The following is a 19,153-nucleotide window of genomic DNA, read 5'->3' as shown; positions in this document are numbered from 1 at the left end:
CATACATTTTTGCTGGGAATGCAAATTAGTACAAAAATCCTGGAAAGCAATATGGGGACTCCTCAAAAAGCCAGGAATGCAACCACCATATGACCCAAATATGCCACTCTTTCGTATTTATACAAAAAGAACTAAAATGAGCATACAATCACATCAATCTTTATAGCAACATAATTCACAATAGTTAAGTTATGGAACCAGCCCTGGTGCCCTTATACATAAATGCATTAAAAATATGTGGCATATATACATAGTGGAGTTTTTCTTTTTTATAAAAAATGAATAAAATTATGGCATTTGCCTGTAAATGGGTGGAAATGGATAACATCATGCTAAGTGAAATTAACTAGACTTAGAAAATTAAGGGTTGAATGGTTTTTTGTCATATGAAGATATTAGAGCAAACTAGGGGAGAAATGAGGGTAGGGGACAAGATATCATAAGAATAGAGAAAAGACTAGCAGAGTTGAATAGTAGTAGACTGAGGGGGAGGAAAGAAGGTAAAGGGGAGGAAATGTAGAATGAATTTGACAAAATTTATGCTTTGTGAATATATGAACATACCACAGTGAATTTCATTTTATGTCTCTTTAAAATACATAAACAAACAGAAGGAATACCAGTAGAATAGAGGAAGAGAACAGAGTAAGGGAGGAACAGAGGAGACATAGAGGTCCTCAGAGATGAAATGGAATAAATTATATTTTATATATGTATGATTATGTCAAAATAAACCTAACAATTATTATAAATAATAAGCCAATAAAAGCATTAAAAAAGAGTTAAAAAGTATTATGGGAACTAGGCATAACTGGAGGATATTATAAGGCATTCTGAGTTATGCAAGGAATAAACCATATTGGACACATTTTATGCTAAATCTAAACTTATCTCAAGGTCACTGATTTTCTGAAGTTAGACACTGAATTATCTTTAATTCCTTGTAAATAACATACTCTTTTGAGATCTATATTGTTTTACTAACTAAGGTCACTGTCTGGATCTTCTAGACTCAGAGGAAGTATCAGGCTACATTATAATATCTGGTTTCTCCAGACAGTGCACAAGATACTGGGGAATATAATTTTGAAATTTGGCATAACTAGGATCCCATGGAACAAATTTTGATCAATGAGATACTAGAGATCAGAGTAAATTGGTTAATAAATTACCTTTCCATTACTTTTCCTAAAGTAATGATTTCTTCTGTACATTTCTCCTGGTGTTTTACTGTGAATATGAAACAGATTTACTTTATGATGGAGAAAGCATCCTGGTAACACATCATTACAATAGGATATTTTTGATCTCTCAAAATTCATATATTAAAACACTGTTTCCCAAGGTGGTGATATTAGGATATTTAGCCTTTTGAATATGATTTTCATAAGGATACTGCACTCAGGAATTGAATTATTGCCCATTTAACAAAGAACTTCCACCAGGTAAGGATGCATTGTGAAGAAGGCTACCTATGAAACAGGAAACAGGCCCTCCTCAAACTCAACCATGCCAGAACTTTAATATTGGGCTTTCAACCATTAGAACTTTGAGAAATGAATTTCTGTGTTTTTATTTAATATTTATTTTTTAGTTTTAAGCGGACACAATATCTTTATTTTATTCTATTTTTTTAATGCGGTGCTCAGGATGGAACCCAGTGCCTCATGCATACCAGGCGAGTGTGGTACCACTTGAGCCACATCCCCAGCCTGGAATTTCTGTTTTTTATAAGTCATTCAGTCTATGATATTTTGGTTTGGCAGCACAGGTTGAAACACATTTTATTGAGTATGCATCTTAACATTTTCTGTCTCGTTTTTATTTTTCTTAAGTTTCACTGCTTGGGATTGTATCTTTCAATAAAATAACTGAAACCTAAACCTTAACCCAAGCTTTCATTTTTATAAAAAAAACTAATATTAATATTCCAAGATTATCAGAAATTGTCTTAAAAATAGTTTATAAAACAGCAACTTTCCTCTTTATTAAAACTGTTATGAAAACTCCTTTTTGTAGCATGCAGCCCTAGAACCCAAAGACTTAATGTAAAATGACTTTAAAAGCCTGGTGGAGCCGAAAGTCTTTGAGAAGTAAAACATAAAGAATGAAATGAGAGCTTTAAGGATTTAAAAGTGAGGTGCCATCCCAGCTGACTTAAAGTCGATAAATTATTCTGATTCTGCTTAGATATTAAAAATTCTTTATATGTCTATCATCTAAATCCAACTTTTTGGTTAAGTCCAGACTAAATGTTTTGGGTTATAAGTGACGGGGTACCATAGATATTTGCAAGACACCAAAATGGAGAGACTATAAACTCCTCAATTACAAAGAGTCAGCACTTTATGTTCCTTTACCTGAGCCACTTAAATTCCTTCACTACCAGCCAGCTTGAGAGACAGATTTGGGCATTCCTCTTGTCTCATTGTCAATTGATGTACAATAAGACTCTGTTTTTTGTTTGTTTGTTTGTTTTAAAGCCAGTGCTATGGTATTGGTTCCTAAGTGCATAGGAGCAAAGCCTTGCTTAGTATCAGTCTCATCACTTGCCAGGAAATATTTTATTTTTTAAAATTTTTTTTTAAAAAATTTAAAAATATTTACATTTTTTCAGTGCTGGGGATCACACCCAGGTGAACATGTGCTCTACCACTAAGCACACTTTCAGCCCAATGAGTCAATATTTTAGCATGATTTTACAAGCCATTTTATTTGGTGGACCAATTGATAAGATCTTTAAAGAGTCATTTATCAATGTTTAAATTTTAAATTTAAGTAATATTATATCCATCTTCAAAATGCATTTCAGCAAGCTATATAACCTTTGGTCTGAATTTAACCCACTTCCTATTTTTTTTATATATAAAGTTTTTTAGAGTTCAGTCATGTTGTTGTATCAAAGACTATGCAGAGCTTAAAATATTTAATCTAGGCTTACTAAGTAGGTTTAAATGATAGACAAACAATGATTTTTCTTTAAACAATGAATAAGAATAAAAATGATATATTGACTTTAGGTCAGCTATAATTAATTGCCTGCATTTATGCTTTAAAATATTTTACTGGAGAGAGAGAGAGAGAGAGAGAGAGAGAGAGAGAGAGAGAGAGAGAGAGAGACAGAGGGAGGGAGAAGGAGAGAAAGATAAATATCACATTAGAGACTCTTGAATTTTATGTTTGGTGCTCTGGACTGAGATAAAGTTCAGTTCTCCTCCTTATACTATGAACCAGGTACTGTAACTTATCAACAGATGTGTCCCCCACAGTTCCACTTGTGATCATGAACTTCTGGCCAGAAACAAATTTCTTTGTAGCATTAACATGATCCACATCAGCAACTGAGTCTGAAGGATGGTGGATGGTGGCATGTAAGAAACAGTAACTAGAGCCCAAGACCCAAATACACATAGACAACCCTCTGAATACTGCAGTGATATTAGGTACCCAGGTCCTAACTTGTTCTAGGCAGCTAGCTCATCTACATCACAGTTTTCCAAGTGCAGTTTTATAAATTCTGTAGAGTCCAGAATCCAATTAATTTGCATTAAAATGAGAAATAACAAGTAGCTGGTATTTTCACTTAGCAATAATCTGGTAGATGGAGCTAGTGGTGTTGTTGCCCCTCTTGAAATATGGTCCAGTAGAGACTTCATGCTGGGGAACACTAAATGTATTTACTTTCTCACTTCCTGTGGCAGCACTTTCTAGCTAACAACATGATAGACAAGATCATCTTCACTGTGATCTCAAATTTTACTTCCTTGGTATCTGTCCTTTGCAAACCAAGCCCATATGTCATGTTGAGAAAATGTTCAGCAACTCATTTTACAACATAATGACTGTCACACCAAGTCTAAACAAAGCCCTTTTTGCACTTTGTTGTTGTTGTTGTTGTTGTTGTTTGTTTGTTTTTACTTTTCTGTTTTTGTTATTGAGGATGGGACCCAGGAATGTTTTACCACTGAAACGCATCTCCAGTCATTTTTGTTTATTTATTTTTATTTTGAGACAGGGTCTCTCCAAGTTGTTGTAGATCTTTCTAAATTTCTGAGATTGGACTCAAACTTGTAATCCTACTGTCTCAGTCTCCTGAGCCACTGGGAATATAAGCATGTGTCATCGTGCCTGGCCTTTTCTTGTACTTCTAAGATGATTTTGACTATAGGAATAAAACCACTCTGACATCACTTTTCCAATCCAATAGTCTGGTGCTGTGGTAACATTATCAGGAAGTCCATTGGAAGACTCCTACATTCTGAAGGGAGTGAACATGTATGCCATGTTTTCCCTTGTTGCTGTCATACTTAATTTACCATAAACATCTTCAATTTCATGAGTCATCTTGAAAGACAAAGTTCCTTTTGTATTCAAACTGGTTGCAAGAAACAGCAAAAGTGATGTTCCTAAATTGTTGGAGGACTCTTATCTACTGCTTTAATGAGCAAACCAATTCTTGATGCACGCACACTGGTTTCCAGAGAAGCAAACACTGAACAATTTGGTAGTTTGATAAACTTTAGGTCTTTAGGATGTGGAGTTATTCCTGAGGGTGCATATATGACTTTAACTTTGGAACAACTTTGAACAACTTTGAGTGAATAACTTAAACATATTTAAAAATATTTAAATTTTCTCAGTGCTGGGGATCACACCTAGGTGAACATGTGCTCTACCACTAAGCACAATTTCAGCCCCATGAGTCAATATTTTAACATGATTTTACAAGCCATTTTATTTGGTAGGACCTGGCTGTGTTTCATAGTTTCATGGCTCATGATTGTGATCCCTCTCAGCTTAAAGGAAATTAAGATAATGAGGGAAGATAAAGTTTCCACAATGACGCCTGTTAAATATGGCTAAGAAAGGATAATTCTTTTGTCACTCTAAGAACTAAATTGGATTCATTATCTTTTTTCTTATACCTAATTTTTATTAATAAAGTATATGAGCCATCTTTTCAGAATCACTTAGTTAACCCCATCCAAGGTATTTAATTATTTTAATCCTCAATTACTTTATATATGAAAAAGAAATTCTGAAACCATAACATAAATTCCCACTTAAATTAAAATATTATGTAGGTAGAGTGCCTACATAATGGCAAAATTTGCAGGGCACATGATCTGCATCATTTTTGTTTCTTTTTCCCTGCACATTATAGGTATTTAAAAAGTATGACCTTATTTTTTAAAATTTAAATAATTGCAATAAGTTTATTTTCTCAGTAAAATAATTATATTTCCTTTAAACTTCCAATGTGTTAATTAATGTTTTCCCCCTTTATTAGAAACACTAAGAAACAACAAATTTTTGTTTGTTGTATCTACTTAATGGTAGAAATATATATGAACAAGCTGTGTTTTTATTTATTTATTTATTTATTTATTTTTTGGTTGTTTTCGGTACTGAGGATTGAATACAGAGGTGCTCTACCACTGAACTATACCCCAACCTTTTTTTATTTTTATTTTGAGACAGTGACTAAATTGCAGAGACTGACCTTGAATTTGAAATCCTCTTTCCTTCATCTTCAGAGTCACTGGGGTTACAGGCATGCCCGACACCTACCACCTGGCCTGACAATGACTTGTGTTTTTAATGGTGCATAGGAAAGTTGAAAACCCTACTCAAATTTAATTATTCAGTTCTTTTAAAACTTTTGGTCTATGATATTTTTGCCTTTGATCATGAAATAAATAAAGAATACCAACAAAGTTCAGCATAGGAAATTTTACTGACATCAGAGTTCTATAGACAGGAATTTATTCTGTGTTAGAGCAAATGACTTCAAGGAGATAGGAACAATGTCTATGTTATCACTGTTCCATTGGACACATTTACAGTGCAGTTACACAGAAAATATTTTATAAATGTTTTTCAATATCTGAATTAATGAGTGAAATGAAAATGTCTATGATAAATTCATCATTCTTAATTCTAGGATTACATTAAAACACAATGCAAAAAACAAAAATAAATATGGCCTCTAGATGTTCACTACAATCTGACAGAAACAGAAAATTATAGATAACTGAATTAAGGCTTGAATCCCTAAATTTAAACTACATAAAAAGAGACATTTAAGATCTAATGTGAAGATAGGAACCTAAACTCATAGTTTCTGGTGAATATGGTGGTCTTCATGAGTAGCATAAATAATGACAGGAGGGGATATACATATTCTTTGTTTTATGCATGTTGCTCAGTGTTGGCAAACAAATTTGGCATGCATCTGTGGGCTGGGTGCCAGAGCTGGGGGCAGAAATGAACAGGTGCCTGTAGCTCTTGATTGAAAGAAAGTTAAAGGGAGCTAAAATAGATTAGAGCTGTCTAATTAAGATCTACTATCAGAACCAACTGATGTATTAACCTTTTGCTTCATCAATAAGATTTAAAACATCTTGGGATTTTTTTATTCCTTTAATGAGCCTATTTCATAAGATCTTCTTTGATGATGTAAATTCTCCAAGTCTTGTTTTTTATATCTTTATTTTATTTATTTATTTTTATGAGGATTGAACCTGGGGCCTCACACTTGCTAGGCGAGTGCTCTGCTGAGCCACAATCCCAGCACCAAATCTCCAAATCTTAAAGACAATTTGGTAACCCTGTTTAAGTTGGTATGTGATGTATTAAATGAGTTTATATGTTATAATGCTTAGAACTAAATTTGGAACTTACTAAGTGCTGCAGATATATGTAAATTATTATTTTAAAATTATTTCCATTATTATTACTATGGAACATTCATAAGAAATAAAACTTTTAAAAGACTTAAAAAGAATTTTTTTATTTTATAATGAAAATCAATTTTTTGATTGCTAAATTATAATCATTTAAGAAAAGAAATAAATTCAAAACATAATTTAAAATAAAAACCTTGAAAGTATAGTCAGTACTAAAACTTAAGGTACATCAGACTACGTATTTATTCATATATATTTTAGGGCCTTCATATTTCTGTAAAATCTGAATGATCTAAAGTCATAATTTTTTTATTCTAAATTGTTTGATACAGATATTATGGTACATGATGTTAAAGTACTTACTTTGTTCTGTCAGGGTCTGGTGAATTAATTATATCTAATTCTTCTTGTTCTGACTTAGCCTTTCTTCAAGATTAGATCAAAACATGAAGTATTACAGCTACAGTCCCTGATGCATTAGTTCAAGAAGCAATGTAATATCACATTTGTCACTTATTTTATCAAGCTATGTATCAAAGCACTTTACAGTTAAATGTGGAAAAGTGAAAATTCTGCTAAGCGGCCCAGAGTTTACAGTGAAACAATCAGGAATATTTACCCAATTCTGTTGCCCTGGAACATAAGTCTAACAAATCAAGGGCATTAAGAATGACTTCAACATATCCCCTTCCCAGAGTCCCTACATGGATATGTATTAAACGCTTTAAAGTAAACAATATTATCAAGAGAAAAAAAAATGTAGTAAGATTATTTTTAGAGAACCAAAAGGATATAGTCCCTATTGTTATTTATTGAGGTTTCTATTGAAATGGAGATTGGTTTAGAATCTTTAAAGCATACCTCTACAATATATTAATTGTATTTACTTCCTAAATCTCATCTTTAAAAGTACCAGTTTTATAGTATTTTATGCTAAACATATAAAAAGTAAAAAACACTATGTTTTTAATTAGAAAGATATATAAAAGTAACACTAGTTGCTTTTAAATACTACCGAGCTCTATTTGTTATAATCATTTGGCAGCATTAACCAGGAAATAAATATCTGTGATTTAATGAATAGGTTTTGAAAGCATATCACATTTGAGATTTCCAAATTGATGTTGCAGCTCTCCCAGCCAAATAGCCTCCATTCTGAAACCTTCTATATATGTAGAGCTTTTAAAATGGTAAAATGAATTCATTACGGTAGGTTCTGATCCTAATAAAGACTGCTGTCTTTAAGAGAAAAGTAGGTTACAGAGACACACAAAGCAAAGTTCATGTGAAGACACTGGAGAAATGACCAGGTACAACCTGTTAATGTTGGATGTTAGGTGTCCCCCAAAAGCTCACATTTAAGACAATGCAAGAAAGTTCAGAGAAGAAATGACTCCATTGTAAGAGTCTTAACCCAGTCATTAAATCATTAAATCACACTGCGATTTAATCCCCTGGTAGGGATTAACTGAAAGGTAACTGAAGTGGCAGGGTGTGGCTAGAGTAGGTGGGAATTAGGGTTTGGCTTTCAATATTCATTTTTATTTGGCAAGTGGACTCTTTCTCTCTCTGCTTCTTGATCACCATGATGTGAGCTACTTCCCTCTGCAATACCTCTGCTGTGATGTTCAGCTTATCTGGAGTCTTAAGAAATGGAGCCAGCCTTCTATGGATTAAGACCTCTGAAAATGTGAGCCCTCAAGAAAACTTTTCCTCCTTTATAGTTGTTCTGGTCAGATCCTTTAGTCATAGCAGTGAAAAAAGCTGACTAAAACACAACTCAGTGCCAGAGATATTCAGAAGAATCCAACACTTCCAAACCTTTGTGTTGAGTTCTAGCTTTTAGAACCATGAAAATATTAACTTCTGTTATTTATCTACATGATATATAGTAGTACTTTGTTATATTGATTGAGGTCCAGGTAATCTTAAATTTGAATTTGACATTTACTGGGGCATTGACTGAACACTTACTAACCAAAAGAGCCCAGTAGAGAGGCAATATCTAACTCAGCTAATTCAATAATTACCAAGGCTATAAATTCTGATGCTGATATCCAAAACATGACCACTGTTAATTATTCAGGCCCACATCTTATATGCAAACAATTGAAATGTGTTTTCCATTGGTGGCTATCATACAATTAGAAAAGATTGTAAACACCTATCACTTAATGCTATGAACTGAGTGCCCTACAAAATTTTAGTGTTAAAACCCAGGTTTGTAAACAAGGCCAAATGAAACTGGTTTATGCCTTCTGTCATGTGAGGAGACATTGAAGTTACCATCTTTCAGGAATGTGTTGTCACTAGGCATAGTCTTCTAACACCTTGATCTTGGACTGTTCAGCTTCTAGAACTAAAAGTCATAAATTTCAGTTTATTATAAGTAACCTAGTTTGTGGGTTTTTTTTTTTATTTTTTTATGGAAGCCCAAATGAACTAAGACATTTACTCTGGAGAAGTTATTGATGACTTCACCTTTGCCCTAGATGGAGTTCAGATTAGTCACAATTTATTGCATGAGCAGTGACGGACAATAACATTACTTTATTTCTTGTCAGATTGTCATAACAGGGTCTGTACCATTTCAAGTACTTCTTCTTGTATTCATATCAAAAAACAGGCAAAGTGGAAAAGGTTACACATTGCCTTAAAATAAAACATATTTGACTCTCAGGTTGGTCCTCATAGTTGTTGAAACTTTCTCTTCTGTCCTGGTTTGAGTAATTGGGTTCCTGTTTCCAAAGCATCTCATAAGGACTATTAATTTTTCTGAGTTTTATCATAGTGGACATGTTGATGATCTGTTGTATGTCATTGAGAGTCATACATGCTTCCATACAGTTGCTCTCTACTTAGTTAATCACTATAGTGATAAGAAAACAAAAGGGTAAAGAAGATTTTATAATGCAGTTGCCTAGGAAGATTATTGAATATAGTCTGAATAATGTAATAATTGATAGCTTTCCCTGAATTAGTCAACCTGTCACAAGAAAAAGAATGACTATTAAGGGTGAATGAGATACTAAATATAAAAATGGACAATGACCAGATTATGTATAAAATATATATATGTGCATATATATATATATATATATCTCCTTTATCTATATCTCCTTTATCTATATCTCCAGCAACAAGTCATGGAAGCCAAACAACAACATTTTATCCACCAGTCAAAAATGGCCAGGACATTATTAATAACTAACAGATTTCATAATTTTTAACTCTTCTCCCAATTTAAATCCATATGGAAAAGGCAAATAGGTAACCATAACCAAACACAGTGAATTTCTGGCTTTTTCCCAAGCCAATAGGCTTCAATCAGAGCATATTTGAAGCTTTCCCTTTATTCCAATAACTGTTCTCACTTCTCTGGCTGCTTTTAAGACTCTGCCAAATTCAGATGTTGGTTCCTGACTCAACTGCTATGAATAAATGACTTCTACTCATTCTCCTTTAGATGGTCTTTGTTTCTACATTCATGTGCCTGATTATTTGTTTATTTCTACATTCATATTCCAGAAATATGATATTTCTGTTTTCACCTTCAAAAACCTCCTTTCGAATGAATTTCATTGTGGAATCAAATATCACTCTAATGGGAGAGGCTGGGAATTTTGAATATATTACTCAGGGTTATCCAAAGAAACAGAGCTAATAGTATTTATTTATTTATTGGATTTGACATAGGAGTATATGGAAGTTAACAAGTCCCAATATGTGTACAGTGAATAAACAAATTGGAGAACCAGCAGAGCTGGCTCCATTCAAATTCCTTAATACCAGGAAAGAATCTATATTTCAGTTTAAATCAAATAAAGGAAATGGTTGATCTGTGAAACTGAAGTCTGTTAGGGGAATTCTCCCTTATATAGGGAATATCAGCCTTTCTGGCTTTTTCCCAAGCCATCAACTGATTGGAAGAGGTCCACCTGTATTAAGAAGGGCCATTTGCTTACTCAGTCTACTAGTTTAAATGTTAAACTTATCAAAAAACACTGTCACCAAAAAAGCCTTAGAATAATGTTTGACCAAACATCTGGGTACCTCTTGGCCTACTCAAGTTGACATATAATCATGGTTATCCAGAGAAACAGAACGAATAACATTAATTTATTTATTTATTGGATTTGACATAGGAGTATATGGAAGTTAATGAGTCCCAATATCTGTATAGTGAATAAACAAATTGGAGAGCTGGTTCCATTCAAATCCAGCAGGCTTAATACCCAGAAATAATCTATATTTCAGTTTAAATCAAAAAGAAAGAAATGGTTGATCTCTGAGACTGAATTCTTTTAGGGAAATTCTCCCTTACATAGGGAAGATCAGCCTTTCTGGCTTTTTCCCAAGCCAATATATCCAACCATCAACTGATTGGAAGAGGTCCACCTGTATTAAGAAGGGCCATTTGCTTACTCAGCCTACCAGTTTAAAGGTTAATCTTATCAAAAAACACTGTCACCAAAAAAACAAAACAAAACAAAACAAAAAAACCTTAGAATAATGTTTGACCAAACATCTGGGTTCCTCTTGGCCTACTCAAGTTGACATATAATCCGTAATCATAGCATATAGAATTTTAGCTCCTATTGTACAGAGAAGACTAATATGGTACATAGTAGAAATAGATAATTTTCAGCTCAAAGTAGAATTGTCTAGATGAGAAAATGAGGAAACTGTGGTAGAAGTTGAAATGTATTGACATGTTAATGAAATCAGCTTAATATTAATTTTAATGTGCAATGATATATTCAAGTGAATAACATGAACAAAGATCACACAGCATGAGTATGAAAGATAAGAAACATTCTTTATAAAACACTATAGTTAAAGAAAACAATTGTATGGAGTATTGTATTCTGAGAATTCTGATATAGAAGGCATATATATATAGAGAGAGAAATTTCTGAGAATTCTGATACAGAAGATAATATAGAAAAAGTGACTGAATAGCACTTAGTTAGAGAGTAAAGTGTCATGAGAAACAAATGAAAGAAGTGTCTTAGAAAGTTACATGGCATCTTCACCAAATGGGACTGAGAGGACTAATAAGATGATGAATGAGCATTAAACATTCCATAAAATGTTTCAAGAGAAAGCCAGGCTGAAGTAGTTTGCAGCATCTGAAAACTTCTGGTTCTAATTTACATACAAATATATACAAACTATATATTTGTATAATACCTAAAAATCCTAGAAAAAAATGTCATAATACTTTCAAAATCTTGCCTAGCACAGTATAAAATAGATTTAAATCATGGAAGCTAGAAATCAAATAAGAATTATGAAAGACCTCAACAGACAAAAATATAAATCTTTATAAAGGACATAATACAACTTTTTGAGGAGATATAGCATGTCAGCCAACAAAAAGATCAATATTTTCAGATTGTTAAATGTTCATAAAATAATCTATAAATTTTAAAGTAATGCATTCAAAAGCAAAATTTGAGTTTTTCATGGAAATAAGAGCCTTATTTTTTAAAAAATTCAAATGGAAAAACTAATAACCAAGAAGTGATAAAACAAATTTTAAAACTAGATATATAGGCATAGATTTCCATTACCACATGTAAAATCCAATTGCTATATGGACTATGATACCATTTAAGTACATGCATGTGTGTGTATAATTTAAATATTTCTACCTACCTCTTCAAAATCTATTTATCTGGAGATGAACAGCAAACTCATAAGAGCAGTCTCCTATGGAAAGCTGACATAGGTTGGGAGTAATAAGGAAGAAATACTAGATATATCTATAATGTCTTACAGTATGAATGTATTCACTATTGATTGGGAATTGAAATTTTATTTTAAATGGAAAGCAGGAATTTAAGAAAAAGACATTAAGCTAATGGATGTGTCAAGAAGATTAGATATGAAATACTAGAACATATTTGAATATTCATGGAGTGAGCCAATGGAGCAAGACAGATAAAAAAACACAAGATGAATAATGGAGGAATCAAGAACCACAGAAATGTGAGGAGTGATTGGACTTTACTGGGATAAGGAACATGAAGAAAATGTCAGTGCTGATAGGTTTTCAAATTTGCATAGGGAAAAGAATGATTAACAGAGCCAGACTGAGTCAGACTGATTCTGAATCTGATTTCTCTGCATTGCTTCTTCCTAACTGTTTAAACTCAGGAAAGTTACTTATATTTTTCTCTGTGTCAATTTCTGCATGTCTTAAAAAGCAATATAAATAGAACCCAAATTAGAGAGTTGTTAAAAAGACTAATGAAATGTTCTTTGAACAGTTTCTAGCAAAGTAAATGTTCAATATGAGTTGAAAATTATTATAATCTTTTTTCCCCGAGAAATATGTGTTAAGGTTTTCAGATTAAAGCAAACATTCTTAGGAGAAAAACGGAAAGAAAGAGTATTGAGAAATAAGGGAGAATAGAAAGGAAGTATAATTTGATTGTTGGACAATTTCAAAGGTCCACTAAATATTGGCAAATGTGAATCTGGTTTTCAAAATCTAGGCATAAAATTTACATATTTAAACACATCCAAAGATGATTTATGAGTATTCATTACATACTAATATTTTACATTTACTGTATTCCAGGCATTCTAGTTAGGAGGTGCTAGACAAATTTTATCTCATTTAGTCTTCAAAAGAAATTGCTATTTAAAAAGCAGATAAATCCAACTTCACTTTCTTAAGAAATATGATTATACATAATGGGTACCTCAAACAATGCACCTACTTAAATAGTGTATTCACCATCATCCATTCAAGCAACAACAACAACAACAACAAAATAGTGGTAGTCTATTTGTGATTGAGCAGCCACAGAAATCCTTTCAAAGTGTAAAGTGATTATTTCACCTTTTTGTTGCAAACTCTCCCATGACCTCTGCTAGCATTCAAAATCCCACACCTTAATAAAGCTTACAAGGCCCTACATAGTCTGGCATTCTGCTAAATCTCTTTACTTGTATGATTCTGCCTTAGCTCACAGTGTTCCAGTCATGCTCCTCTTGATACACCTTGAATATTGCAAGGATCTTCACCAACCTCAGAGATGGAGATATATATAAATTTTAGCAAAAAGTTAAGTGTCATTTCAAAGATAAGTGAACTAAATGGAAATTAATGAGAAGTTTTTTGAAATAATTTGATATTTGTTAAATTATTCACCTTTTGTTTTAAAGTGTCCCCTCATTATTTTATTGCACTACAAAATATACACTCTGCAGATGGGAAAAGATGCAGTTTCCATTCCTGTAAATGGGAATTGTGTTGCTTTGTTTCCTCCATGGTTGTACCTAAATTATAAAAATACCTTGGCAGATGAATTACTGTGATGTAACATTTTCCAAAGTCATTTGACCTCATAATGCATTTCATGGGAATAATGGTTCTCAGAAACATTTTGGAAAAGGCTGCAGAAGAAGTATACCTCCCATTTCTGTTCCTTAATCTGATTTGGAATTATGGCACTATATTAGCTAAGAGCAGAATATCATTATTAAATAAAATTACCTAAGCAACAAAGTAAGAGAACAATAGATAATCAGATAATAATTTCTGAGAAATACTGAATAATTATAGTTGTTTATGGTGGACCCCTAGTAGTATGGGAGACCCTGACCAATCCATACCATTTACTTAGTATTCATTTCTGTTCAGACCACATGTATGCTGGGATTTTGGTCAGCTACTTACTAGGAGTGGTTCTTGACCATATTTTTATCACTTTGAATTGGTTCCTCATCAGTAGAATATTAACAATTATATTTTACAGTATAATGTTACTGCAAACATCAAATAAGTTAATGTGCATCAGAGGGCTTTGAAACCAATAATGTACAATACAGACATAATGGATTGATTTATAGAGAGTGATTGGAATCAAATAAAATAACAACATTTTGTTTCAGAAAAGTCATATTTTCAAATAAATAAATCGCAGTCACATTTCAGATCACCCTGTTAATGTACATAAGTAGGCATGAATCATTAAAACAATGCTACAGTATATAGTAAATATATGCTATGTCTCTAACTACTAAAAATGACATAAAACTAATGTTTGAAAATATAATCTTATTCAAAGGAAGCTTCATTGTCAGAACAAATAAATAGCATAGAAGTTTGGTATAAAAAATTAAGATAGCTATGTTCTTTGAAGTAAAATTGACTTGAATGAAAATTTAAATCTTGAAAGTATTAACAATATTCATGAAGTGCCTATTGATCTAATTCTCTCTGAAGTGAAGTCCTTCAAACACCTTCTGTCATGCATTTGATTCAACCAGATGTGTATGCTCAAGTCCATGAAAACCAAAGGGAAAAAGCTTATAAAGCTTTGCCTCCCCTATTGCATGCCACCATCTGTGGAGCCTAGTTTTAACGTGATCGCTTCAGTGGGTACTTATTTTTGCATAAGGAAGTTCAGATTGATATATTCCCATGTCTTTCCACATACTAAACATTTACATTTGTAGTCAAGGGGAACCTTATTTTGTTTTTTAATCAATCTTATTCATAGAATCATAGATTTCTAAAGGGACACAAGAACAGAGATGGATTTAAAATAGAAATTATCTGGCCTCAGCTCATTGCTTTCTTCATTAAGCCATCATTCAAATAATGGCACTAAATCCATTGAGTTCTAGCACACTTTCTGACACACCTATCTTTCTACACTCAGGTGTGAGGAGGAAGGGGAGGTGTCATGATGTTTTGATGCTCCTCAATTATGCCACAATTTTAAAATGAAATCTGGTATTAAAATCTAAAATATTGAAACAATTTTTTTTTCTGGAGTCAAGAAATCTAAAGTTCATGATCTGAATGACATACCTTTAGAAGAGACTTAATTATTTTAACTAACGCCAAATAAGCAACAACACCACCAACAACAAAAATTAGCATGCAATTAAGTATCGGTAGCAAATAAACATAATGTGAGCCCATATTTTTATAGAGTAGGCAGTACTATTCTCGTTTAGGGAAAAATAATGTAAAAACTTTACTACTGTACAATTGAGGTAAATGAAATATCACTAGTATTAGTTTTATTTAGCATATATTTTATTACTTTGCTTAAGTAAAAAGAAAATTGCTTATATAGCATGCACAAATTTATTCACTTCTTAAACACTTTGCCACATTTTTTGTTGGCCTCTTACTTTTTCCTGAAATATTATCTTAAAGTAAATTTTTCAAAGAATATTTTATTAATATATATGTATACACTACAATCTATCATAGATTCTAAATTGATTTAAATATTTCCTTAATGATGTACAAAAGACCATATTTTTAACAAAGTATTCATTTTAAGAAAAATACTTGATTCTGAAGATTACAGGAGAAGATTACTGGAGATTGGTGATAGGCGAATAAATATTTGGTCATTATGCAAATTTTTATTTTTTAGGTAATCAAGCTGAATTTGGGAGTAAGATAATTATTTGATTATGAATAGTTTGTTTCAATATCACAACTAAGTCACCTATTTTTTTATGCTCTGTATTATATTGTAATGCATTTTTAATCACAGTTGCTCAATTTGAAATTTAAATACTGATTTTCTTAACAAAAATCTTATATATTTTTCCAAAATTTAATTACTAGATGCATAACATTGTCAGTTTTCCCAGGGGTTGATTTAAGGTATCTTATAAATTAGTTTGCCCTTGCCCCATGAGGAAAATAATGCATTTATTAGAAACTATAGGTAGAGCTTGATTGCAGGCAAAAATTACGGTGTTAACTAGATAGATAAACTGTACCATGGCTGAAATGGAAAAAGTATTCCCAAGATATTTTACATAAATACTTACAAAACATTTTAAAAACAGGATATTATATAGGAACTACCATTGTGGAAGATGCAATCCTGTTTCATTGGACGCTGGAAATGAAGGTGATTTGATTTTCTAATAAGCTAGAAAGCTAGGAAAGAAGAAAATCAAAGAGTTGGAAAGCTTAAGCCAGGTTTCTACAAATAAAATTAAAAATAATTTAATTTGATAAGAATATTCTTATTATATCTTAGTATATGTACTTGCATTTATTTACATGCTCTAGAAATATTTACATTTGTTCTAAATGTTCAGACAGATTTGTTGATTTTAATTATTTTGATCAAATAGTTTATAAATTCTAAAATCATTTCCAACTATCAGACTATATATATCTAGACTCTCTTTATAACAGTCTGTTTCAAATGCATTACAAACAATATCTCATTATCTCATAAAACAATAAGAAATGGAAAGTAATAGCAAGTGCTTGAACCAGATATGATAGTTTACATAGTATTATACAATCAATTATTAAGTTTGTCTTTGAGTAGTGATTTTAATGGAAGTCAAGAATATCTGTGGCTAGAAATAACAAAATATGTGTGTGTATGTGTGTGCAATTATTATGTTTTAAAACATTTAAAATAACTTCACATACCTTTTACAAATCACATGTTGGCTGTAGACTAAAGAGAATTTTTGATCTTGACTATGCTTTTGATCATATTCTAAAATACATTTTGAATAATAGACAAAATCTTTCTAATATGAAAACTCAAACTCAGAAATGTTCCAAAATCCAAAACTTCATGTTAATTTGCTGATGTAAGTGAAAAATTCCACACTTGACCTCAGGAGATAGGTCACAATCAAAAGCAGGCATGCAACACACAGTTTACTTAGGTACTCCAAAAGAAAAAAAAATCCTGTCAGGCCCTATTGGGGAAAAATATATATATATATGTGTGTGTGTGTGTGTGTGTGTGTGTGTATATATATATATATATATATATATATATATAGCATGCCCAGATATATATATTTTGCATACTCACAAAAGATGATACAGTGGCAAATGTGCAGGTCAGATGCATCAATGGCAAGGTTCTCAGAATATCCCACCCATGGCAACACTTGCATTATTCAGTGTCTATACTTTATTGTATTTTTTCTCATTGTCTGCTCTGTGGTGTAAAAATGTTTTGAAAGTGTCAAAAGAAGGCCTGCAGATGTTCCTATGAGTAACTGTGATAAGAAAGATGAAGCATTTATATTTATCTATACTACAGAAAAATGAGTTATTGGAGACACTAGATAATGGTGTAAATGTGAATCGTCTTACATAAGTCACCATGTATTGCCCAATGAAACAAAAGAATAAACTGTTGAAATTCTATACAGAAAGTGATAATTGCAAGGTAGTGAAAATATGAAAATTTGTGCACAACCTAAACATGAATATCTTGATAATGTATTGAAAGAATGTACCCACAAGAGTCATAATGACTACATGCCACTTAATGGTCTGTTCATCATAACCAAATGATCTATCATAATGACCTGAAAGTTGAAGGGAATATTCAACATATGGATTCCAGTAATTTTGGAAACACTTGAATGAATCAATCTATTTATTTATTTATTGTACTGGAAATTCAACCCAGGGGTGTTCTACAACAAAGCAACATCCTCATTTCCTTTTATTTTTCATTTTACAGGATCTCATTATTTTGCTGAAATTAGCCTTGAACTTGCAAAACTCTTGCCTCATTCTAATAAGCAGTTAGGATTACTGCTAAGAACTAGTACCTTTGATACAATGTTCAACTATTGAAGATGCAGGGTGAAAATGTCTGCTGATAAAAAATTACCAGAGAAATTCACTGGTAAATTTGTGAAGATTTTCTTTGATAAAAATCTTACTCCAGTCTATAATGCTGATGAAATATTACTAAAGTTGGCATTATTGTCCCAGAAAGACACTGACTATCATAAATAAGACAGGCCCTATAGGAATTAAGAACGCCAAGGACAGAAGAAATATTCAGGATTGTGCTAATTGAGCAGTTACACAAAAGTGTAAACTTACTGTAATAGTTGAAAGCTTGCATTCTGTTTCAAAAGACTGAATTTCTTATATGTCCATTATTATGCTAATATAAACATGGATCATCAAGGATATCTTTTCTGATTTGTTATATAAATATTTTGCATCAGTAGCTCACAGTCACTACAAAAAAAAAGCTAGACTTGATGATGCATACAAGTTTTTGTTATTCCTTGAAAACTTTCTGCTCATCCTCCAGATGAAATCCCCATCAAATATAATGTTTATGCCAGAAACTTTACTCCTAGTATGATTTAATTAACTCAGTCAAGTAACAAGGTTATCTTCAGATCAAGAGTCAATGTGAAAACACTTTCTTGAACACCATATTCACAACAATGAACAGAGGAATATAGCATGGAGCATGCTATAATGTTGTTGACCAAACTTGGAAAAAAAAAAAACTGACTGAAGACAAAGTTGGGCATATGTTGCAAAACTTTTGGCTTGAACAATGTTCAATGATGATGATTAATGAAGTAGTACATTTGAAAGAGACTGTCAGGTGGAAAAAAACCTGATGTCTAATTTATTTACATGTGCAAACATTACGCCATCAAGTCCTTCATTGAAC

General features: G+C 32.1%; 1 pseudogene; it reads right to left on the bottom strand.

The window, feature by feature from the left end:
- Positions 1-3,174: 3,174 nt before the first annotated feature.
- On the bottom strand, positions 3,175-3,975 carry LOC113188501 (cytochrome b-c1 complex subunit 2, mitochondrial pseudogene; annotated as a pseudogene).
- Between the last annotated feature and the right edge of the window lie 15,178 nt (positions 3,976-19,153).

The sequence above is a fragment of the Urocitellus parryii genome, chromosome 8 (genome assembly GCF_045843805.1).
Source record: "Urocitellus parryii isolate mUroPar1 chromosome 8, mUroPar1.hap1, whole genome shotgun sequence".
NCBI lineage: Eukaryota > Metazoa > Chordata > Mammalia > Rodentia > Sciuridae > Urocitellus > Urocitellus parryii.
The sequence above is the reverse complement of the archived record's forward strand: the minus strand, read 5'-3'. Positions and strand labels throughout refer to the sequence as shown.